This window comes from Uranotaenia lowii, unplaced genomic scaffold (genome assembly GCF_029784155.1).
Source record: "Uranotaenia lowii strain MFRU-FL unplaced genomic scaffold, ASM2978415v1 HiC_scaffold_460, whole genome shotgun sequence".
Classification (NCBI taxonomy): Eukaryota; Metazoa; Arthropoda; class Insecta; order Diptera; family Culicidae; genus Uranotaenia; species Uranotaenia lowii.
Genome location: NW_026598379.1, coordinates 7,289 through 17,436, shown reverse-complemented (window position 1 = coordinate 17,436; position 10,148 = coordinate 7,289). Strand labels below are relative to the sequence as shown.

Sequence of the window (10,148 nt, the reverse complement as noted above, 5' to 3'; positions counted from 1 at the left end):
ACTCGATCGATCTCGAACATAATATCGATTCGCGCGATCGACGGTTTGAGTAATGCGGTTCGTCACGCTGGGGGAGACGTTCATACATTCTCCCGCGAGGTGTTGAATTGTTTCAGCTAGAACCAATTAGCTACTGCGATTCTAATGCAGCTGCCGAAATTCTTATCTCTTGAGATAATCTCATAGAACTCTCAGGGATTATGAACTTCCGCCGAGGGCGTTCGTAGCAAGGTCACTTTCCCTGTTCTGAGAGCTCAAGGAGACGATCAAACGTTTCTTGAGTGTGATCGGCAGTGGAAGTGCGCGTGGGCCGAGATTGATTGTGTCCGAATTTTGGTAAATTGAAGTGCGGTCAGGACCTTCAATTATAATTAAAATATCATTCGTTTATTTAGGTATATAAGCTAGGGAAGTTGCGTGCTTAGATAGTTAGAGCGTGTGATTCGTTGCATCATAAAAACTGCAGGTAAATTGTGCGTGTGAGAATAAATCGTGCGTTGTTTTAATTTCTTTGTGCCGAAGAAGGCACAGCACATTTTTCCCACCAGAAGCGGATCAATCCAGGGATCACGCAGCACTCCGCTGCTTAATTTTCCCGCCACACCAGGAACACCCGACGTTCAGACCCGTCGGAAGCGAGGCGCTCCGTCTACATCGCGTCTCGGGGGAGTGTCGGGAACTCCGCGTGGCCGTGTGGGCCAACCATTGTCACGGCCAACCAATCGCCAACCCAAGTGCTGCTCAAGGTCAAGGTAAGGCAGCACAGCGTCGGTCGACGACCTTTGACCGCAGGTCAAACCACCGAGCACGTCAGCCAAAGCACGTGCTTGTGCGAACATCATTCGCCGCCCCATCGACACCTTCTTCGAGCATCTGAGTCGTCAGCCAGCATCCGAGAAAAGACTCCTCAGCATTAGGAGTCGTCACCGCCCGCCAACAGCTCTCTCCATCGCCGCCAGGTAACAGGGGCACAGGATCCGGTGAGTCCATCCCGTTGGGAAAGCTATTATAGCATCGAAGGGGTCGTCATCGAATGACGAAAACGTGAATTTTTCCATCGAAATATGCTTGCGGACGGTTAACATAGCCCCGTCACGAACATAATCCAGTCGAGAGGTCGAATTTCCCGTACCACCGTTTAGGGAAACCCCGCTGGTGCAGCATAAAAGCCCGGGTGCGACAAGCTATGTTGCTCTAAAGCTTGTCGCATAAAACACGCACGATTTGGGGGGAATACATTTAGGCGTTAACGAGTCGCACGCATGATAGGATAGGTAGAATTTGAATGCTTTAAATGTTAGGATTTAGGAAATAAATAATTAAAATTGTAATTGTCATTTGATTTCTTTCTTACTTAATTGAAAGTTTTGACCGAACTGGGGTAGTCCGGGGTAGGACCTGGGGGGTTCATGGGCAATTAAGCTGTCGTTTGCATTTGGTATTCGGGAGGTCGTCAGCTCAGTGATGAGATTGCCAGGAATGGGCGATCTATAACTGAGTTGTTCTAAGGATTTTATGTTGATTGGTAGCAATTTCGTCATGTGTTAGTTTCGTCGCATTTTGGGTTAGCTATTTGGAGAGCCCTATCTGATCCGATCCTTAATCACTTTTAAGGACAATTTATGGACTCGCCCTCAGCGGAGTCTCACCGGGCATATTAAACCGTGGCGTACGATCTCCTAACGGAGTGGCGCTTAAGTCGTACGCCAGTAAGGGATCGGTCAGTGGCGGCTACATCTTGGCGCCCAACTTAAAGGTATTTTTTTGTGGAGATTTCGCTTCAGCGTTGAACTTAATATTGAGTTTTTCTGGAGAAAGGGTTACATATTAGTACCCAAAAGTTGTTGAATTTCTTTGTTAGCAAAGAATAACTCTATGGATTTTTGATTACAGTTTATTATGTCGAAATCAAGAACAAGATACAGTTTTGTAAGGACAATTCAGCTACAAAAAAACACCTAAACGAAAAACTATCGAAAGATACAATAAAATTATTCGAGAATATTCTCGTGACATTATAGGTCACTAGCTAAATGACATTGGTTGAAACACTACACTCCATCTAATTGGACTTATGACTATTTAGCCACATATCGGCTTGGTATCTCTGGAGATTATAAGATACAATATTTATGGTACTTATATTAAGAAACTTCGTGTTGTTTTTGGTTCATTGTGTAGACATATTAAGAAATTCAAGCTGACTTAATTATATTTTGGGATCTGCGTATTGATATTTTCTGCGTTCTGCGTGTTTTGTTGAAGTATTTTTCGGTCGTGATTTTGTTATCTGGAATTAAAAAGAAACAAAATTAACCCAACATAGAATAAAAGATCATAGAATATATCGCGAGTAATATTGAGCTATTTATTTACAGTGTGGGTGTTAATTTATGATAATTGTTCATCGTTATTTATATTGCTGTTTCTGTATTATCGTTATTCATTATTCTAGTGCATTGTAAGGTTATTCGTTATTTATTATTAGTATAATAGTAACTAATTCGTCATTACAGTTGTTTATTAAAACGTTACTCAAACTGTGATAATCTTGAAATCGATATAATTCAGCCATTAATTATTCAAGGCTGTGTGATAAACATTATTGTGGCGAGAACTTATTGATTTAAAATATTCCACAATTAAATTTAACTTGGAAATTGATATCTTGTGTATTAAAGTTGTAAATAGTTATTTATTTATTTCTATAGTTATTAGTAAATTATTAAATTAGAGTTTATTTATTTTTACTATTAGTTACTTGTTAATTATAGTTTTTGTTTCTTCCTAGTTTATTAATTTATTGATAGCTTATTTAATTAGATAATTGTTTACTAATTTAATTTCGTACTTCTTTACATATTTTGTTATTTATTGATTCACGTTTTTAGATTTATTTTCGTGGATTAGTGATATTGTGGAATTGAGATATATTTATTCAGTGATTAGTTATTTTCTGTTTATAGGTTGATATTTATTCACATTTAAACGTACTAATGCGTAATTTAATCTTTCATTTAGAATAGTTTATTAGATTGAACACATATTAGTTGTGTTCATTGTTCAATAAAATTTATTATTATCGCGTAATCAATCGTTTATGAAGTGAAGTGAATTCTATCTGGTGTTATATAATAAATTAAGTGTTAATATAATTATAAAAATGGCACACAAATTCCCCAAAGCTGACCATCTAACGGAAGAGGAAGTTAGTTACGAGCTTCTGATCCGAAAATCGGTTTACGACGAGAAAGAGCTAGGTACCGACCAAGAAGAGAAACGAAGGTTACTCCGCAGACTTTTCCACGAAGATGTAAGGGAAAACAGAGAGTGGACTTCACCGTACACGATAGACCAGGAGTTCGATTATATCGCGGGAAAAATCAATGAACTTGGAAGGAAATTGGAGAACCGATTGGACGAAGCTTCGATATCACGTCTCAAGCATTACTTCCTAAGAGCAAGCAGATGTCGTGCTACAGATCAGCCATCTCTTGGTATGGTCAAGGAGCTCACGAACGAAATAAGACAGATGTTGACGAGATTCTGTCCAGACAAACCAGTTCAGAAAAGGACTCCTTACCAGGACATCGTGACAGGTCCCATGCAGCAAGAGGCTTTAGAACCGACCATCGGATATAGTGATTCGAATTTAGCTACTGGAGGCAGCCCCTTAAGATTTCCTGAACCAGTTAATCAGGCGGAACCAGGTCATCGGGAAAGCAGAACCGGAACAACCCCGAAACACACCAGACCATCGACATCCCAGGACGACGAAGAGAAAGCGAGACTGCTCAGACGTATCGCAGAGCTTGAGAACGAACTCGTTCAAATGTGGTCGAAAGCAAACGACGATCAGCACTCGAAACTTAGAGTTGAGGACACGAGGATCGATTTTGCGGAGGCTAGGATCAACGATCAAGAGCAACGGAGATATTCTGACGTTCAAAGGGAGCCTAAAACAAGATTGAGCTACAGAGCAACACCAAAACTTCACGAGCTAGTCCGACCAGTGCGCCGAAATGAACCACAACTTTACGCGAATTTTAAGGAACGACGTTACCTGAACGACCCGGAGTTTGAAGATGACAACGACGGATATCCTCTAAGTCAATCATCGAGCTTCTTGGACTCAGATGAAGACGAAAGGTTTGAGAGATCAGGGAACAGGCATTCCCAGCCAATTCATCATCGCAACCAAGTTCCTAGAAGAGTCCGCCACCCCCGCGAAGACGAGATTCACCCAATCGGAGGAAGAAGAAGCTTTTCCAGACAGTCAAATATCCGTAGAATTACGGATGCGGAGATTCAGAATGCCGACCGTCGAATGGAAAAGTGGCATCTTACATTCGACGGGGACAATCGCCATCGACCCCTTGAAGATTTCCTGCATAAGGTACGAAAGCTAGCACAAATGGACCGGATCAGTGAGGACGTGCTTCTACAACGAATCCATACCATTCTTCGCCGCGAAGCTTATGATTGGTACATATGCTACGCCGACGAATTCATTGATTGGAAGGACTTCGAGAACAGCATCCGTTACATGTATGGCAACCCTAACAAGGATCAAGGCAACAGACAGCGAATCTACACGAGAAAACAAAACCGGAACGAAACATTCCTGACGTTCAAAATGGAGATAGAACGCTTGAACAAAATGCTCTCCTGCCCGATGGACAGCGATCGTTTATTCGAGGTCATATGGGACAACATGAGGGACCACTACAGATCGAGGTTATCTTGCCGTACCGTGACGAACTTGCGTAAACTCGAATACTATGCATACAGAATCGACGCCAATGACCCTGCTTTTCGAAACCGCGAAAACCCACCGAGAACGGCGAACCCAGTGCATCACATCGACACACAGAGGGAAGACCGCGATGAACTCTATTCGTCCTATTCCGAGTCGGAGGAAGTCAACGCCATCGATCGTCGTTTCGAAAGGAAACGCTGGCCTCGAGAGCAACGGCAGAACGATCAGTCATCCCCTCAGCAATCGACAAGCCAGGTCAAGGAAGAGAAGCCGCAGGTGTTTTGCTGGAATTGTCGCAAAAATGGTCATTTTTGGAGACTATGTCAAGAGCCAAAAAAGATTTTTTGCTACGTTTGCGGAACACCGGACGTGACGTCAACTTACTGCGACAAGCACCCGCGTAATCCGAGAAGAGGTCCGGAAAACTGAGTTCGGAATGTAAGCGAGGGAACACGAACATTCCAACTTACGACAAAGTTCCCAATTTAAAACCCGACGAATACGACGACCCGATACAGAGAGTTTGCGAGGTAAGGATCCAAGCTGAACGTTGTCCTTATATCGCAGTCAGAATATTTGATCAAGAATACGAAGCCTTACTCGATTCAGGAGCGAGTGTCAGCGTAACAAGCGTGGAAGATATCGCAGAAAGGAACGGCCTTAAACTCCAACCAAGTCCAGTAAAAATAGTGACTGCCGACAAGACCACACACGAATGCCTGGGACTCGTGAACTTACCGATCGAGTTCAAAGGTATTACGAGAGTCATTCCGACAGTAGTTGTACCTCAAGTTTGTAGGAAACTCATCCTGGGATACAACTTCTGGAAGTCGTTCGGAATCAAACCCATGATGGAAGGTGAGAACGGATTCGAGACATTGGCAACCGTAGAAACGAAAAACTCAGGAAACCACAGTACCCCAGACATCAATTTCACCCTGCTACCGATCGAATCTCTTCCCATGCTGAAGCCGTCAGAACCAGATGAATCCCTAGACATCCCCGCCCTTGAATTCCCGGAGCCTTCGAAGACGACAGCCGAAACGATCGAGACTGAACACGAGTTGTCATCGGAGGAGAGGAAGCAGTTGGTCGAGGTCATCAAGAAGTTCCCCGTAACTACAGCAGATCATCTTGGAAGGACTCATCTGTTGCAGCACGAAATCGTCCTCAAGGAAGGTGCAACACCAAGACGTCAGCCACTCTATCGGTGTTCGCCGGCCATACAGTCCGAAATGGACGCTGAAATAGAACGTTACAAACGCATGGATGCTATCGAGGAATGCTCAAGCGAGTGGGCCAACTGCTTAGTCCCTGTTCGTAAAGCGAACGGAAAACTAAGAGTTTGTTTGGACTCTCGCAACATCAACGCTTGGACCAAGAAAGATTCCTACCCCATGAGGAATATGGGAGAAATCTTTCACAAACTGGAGAAGGCAAAGTATTTTTCGGTGGTGGACCTCAAGGACGCGTATTTCCAGATTCCCCTCAAAGAGGAATCTAGAGACTATACTGCGTTCAGGACTAGCCGTGGTTTGTTCCGCTTCAAGGTTTGCGCTTTTGGTCTATGTAACGCAGGATTCTCGATGTGCCGATTGATGGATAAGGTCATAGGGTTCGACCTAGAGCCCAATGTCTTCGTGTACCTCGATGACATAGTCATCGCCACGAAGTCATACCCCGAACACGTCCGCCTCTTAAACATCGTCGCCGAAAGACTATCCAAAGCCAAGCTGACCATCTCTTTGGATAAGAGCAGGTTCTGCAGGAAAAAGGTCACTTACCTAGGGTACCTTTTGACCGAAGATGGAGTCGCGATTGACAACGCTAGAATTTCGCCGATCCTCGATTACGCAAGGCCGCGAAGCGTAAAGGACGTTCGCCGATTGCTAGGCCTCGCAGGGTTCTACCAGCGCTTCATCAAGGAGTACAGCAGAGTGGTAGCCCCGATCTCCGACCTCTTGAAGAAAGCTAAAGGGAAGTTCATCTGGACTGAAGCCGCTGAATCCGCATTCGAGGAGCTAAAGTCCGCCCTAATATCAGCCCCGATTCTCGGAAACCCCAACTTCGACTTACCATTTTCAATCGAATCAGACGCATCGGACAATGCCGTGGGAGCCGCCCTGATTCAAAACGTGGAAGGTCAGTCTAAAGTCATCGCCTATTTCAGTAAGAAGCTGAGCAGTACGCAACGCAAGTACGCGAGCGTGGAGAAGGAATGCCTTGGCGTATTGCTAGCCATTGAGCACTTTCGCCATTTCGTCGAGGGTACGCGCTTCAAGGTTGTGACGGACGCACGCAGCCTTCTCTGGCTTTTCACGATGGGAGTCGAAACCGGTAACGCAAAGCTGCTTCGGTGGGCACTCAAAATCCAATCGTACGATATCGAGCTAGAGTACAGAAAGGGAAAATGCAATATCCTTGCTGATTGCCTTTCCCGATCCGTTGAGTCGATTTTCGCGATTTCCCAGACCGATGACGAGTACCAGCAGCTGATCGAAAACATCAGGAAACATCCAGCGGACTTCGCAGACTTTCGAGTGGTAGAAGGTCAAATTTTCAAATACGTGAAGCAGCTAGGAAAAGTCGAAGACCCCAGGTTTCAATGGAAACGTTACCCGCCGAAAGCGGAGAGGAGAGAAATCATCGAGTCCTCCCACAATCAGGCTCACCTCGGACCAGATAAAACGCTAACTCTAATTAGAGAACGATTTTTCTGGCCCTTGATGAGCAGCGAGGTTAAAAACTTCTGTAGGAATTGTGTTCGTTGTCAAATGAGCAAAGCTTCGAATCAGAACTCAACACCACCGATGGCTGAGCAGAAGAAAACTGCAGAATATCCGTGGCAGTTCGTAACCATGGATTACGTTGGTCCGCTTCCAATATCTGGCAAAAACAGGAACACATGTCTGCTAGTCGTGACAGATTTGTTCACCAAATTTATACTAGTCCAGCCGTTCAGACTAGCCACCGCAGAATCTCTTGTTCAGTTCGTGGAAAACCACATATTTCTGCTGTTCGGAGCTCCAGAGGTGATCCTTTCTGACAACGGTTCCCAATTCATTTCCGCCACATTCCAAGATTTGTTGAAGCGTTATCAGGTTACGCATTGGAGAACGCCCAACTATCATCCGCAAATCAACGACACCGAAAGAGTCAATCGGGTGATCACCACAGCTCTACGCGCATCGATCGTGAAAGATCATAAAGAATGGGCGAACAACATCCAGAAGATCGCCAACGCCATACGCAACACCACGCACGACGCAACACGTTACTCTCCGTTCTTCGCTCTTTTCGGTCGGAACATGGTCAGCAAGGGAACCGAATATCGTAGTTTACGCGACTCACCAAATGGTAATACGAACGAGATCGACGACGAAGACCGGAAGAAAATGTACGCGGATATCCAAAAAAACCTACAATTAGCATATCAGAAACATTCCAAGCAATATAATTTACGATCGAACTCAAATTGCCCCACTTATTCCTTAGGCGAAAAAGTCCTAAAGAAAAATACTGAACAATCGGACAAGGGGAAGGGATTTTGCGGGAAATTAGCACCCAAATATGTGCCCGCAATCGTAAAGAGATTGGTAGGAAGACATTGCTACGATTTAGTTAGCCCTGAAGGGAAATCGTTAGGAATCTTCAATTGCAAATTCCTAAAGAAATTTGTTGATCCTGGTTGAATCTGAAAATCAATTCAATCAGTGTATTTATCAAGCTATGTACTCCAGTTTTGACTGTAACGACAAAACACCATGACGCGAATAGCTCTGGTTGCAGGAAATATCAATTAGAAATTGTACACGTTTTTGTTCTCCACCATAAAAAAAACGATAAGAACATCATTACAATTCTGGCAGATTAGCCAAACTACTTTTCTAACAGATAAATTACCGTTTTTCGTACGTTGATCGGCAAGGCCTTTCCCCTCGACCAGAAGTCAGAGCGAGTTCCTAGATCTAGCCAAGATCTAGTGAATGATGACCTATAAAACCAGAAAACTCGGAGCTCTTAAAGCGTTGATGAGGAGTACCGAAAGGGAAACAAAGTGCGAGTTTAAGTTTGGGGAAACTTAAATGATGACCAACTAATCTCCATGCCTTTTGCGGAAGAACATGTCGAGCGACTCAGTCAATCGAGCCTGCCGAATAACCAACGAATCTAACGGAATTTGAATATTAGAAAAAAAAATCGTCAATCTTTGATTGCAACTTCACCGCAATGTTGGTCGCAATCACATGATTGATTAGAAATTCGCTAAACTTCTTGAGATGTTGCATAATTAGAGGGCATATATTGCCGAGCAACATCATATGCATGTAACATTTGTAAATATTTTCCTCCGTACTTTAATTTAAATTATTTATTTTTCTTGTTCGCGTAAGTTAATTTTGCATGTTTAGGGTATTTATATAGAATATAATAATAGATTAGGTAGCTTCCAATTCATAAATAAGTATATAAGTTTTCAGCCTGATTAAAAGAAAAAAAAAAGTAATAAAAATTTGGGTACCTTGAGATGTTTCGCCGTTTATGGACACCCCGTGTCGCGCGACATCGTATGAATGTTTATGTAGCATAGCACCCAACTCGATTTACCTTCCTCGTCATAGTCCGATCAGCACCTAAAAATCAATCAAAAGCATTAGTTTGTGCATAATAACTCACCTGATCTATGGAACTCATCCTCCCTATGATAAACGGGAACAAACTGCCATCGAGAGGTCCAAAAACAAGTCCATTCGACACCATCTATTGACTCCGGAAACCACCTACAGCTGCTAATCCCTGTGATACAGTCACCACTTAATCGTTGCCTGTAATCAAAGAAAGGGTTAAAAGTAATAATAACTTACCACGAGAATTCTCTAGCGCACGTCCAACAAAAAAGAATCTTTTCAGAACACCGAATATTAAACCAAATTACCGTAAAACCGCAGACAAAATTTCACTCCCACCCATGTTGATTTGTTTACCTTATTGATTTTGACGTTTACAGCCACGGCAGACAGTGTTTCGATGTATTAGTGTGTTTATTCATTATGGTTAGTAGAAGTTTCGTTTCATTGAGCTTTATAGCACAAGCGTTCAAGTGTGCTTCGGAAGCTTTGCTTGCAGCAACATAAATGCAAGAATGATTTCGGACGTTTTATGTATGTGTTACGTGGTAGAAGTCAATCATTCTGATTGAGCTTTCATTGATGCTATCAGAAGGCATGAATAGCCAGCACTATGTTTGGCGTTAGATTCTGCATTGATGTTATTGTTGTAGTAGTTGTGTGGACGTTGCGTTTTAATAGTCATGAAACTTTTCCCAAGCTTATGCATGGGCGTGATGTGACTTACTAAACGCTTTGCGGTAAATTCCGTGACGATTTTT

At 43.3% G+C, this 10,148-nt stretch overlaps 1 long non-coding RNA gene across 1 annotated transcript; it reads right to left on the bottom strand.

The window, feature by feature from the left end:
- Window positions 1-2,151: 2,151 nt before the first annotated feature.
- LOC129760129 (uncharacterized) lies at window positions 2,152-9,869 on the bottom strand. The gene is made up of 3 exons (XR_008740304.1): window positions 9,696-9,869; window positions 9,282-9,585; window positions 2,152-2,290 (listed from the first exon to the last, which is right to left on the bottom strand). It is a non-coding gene; the product is annotated as an uncharacterized LOC129760129 (long non-coding RNA).
- Between the last annotated feature and the right edge of the window lie 279 nt (window positions 9,870-10,148).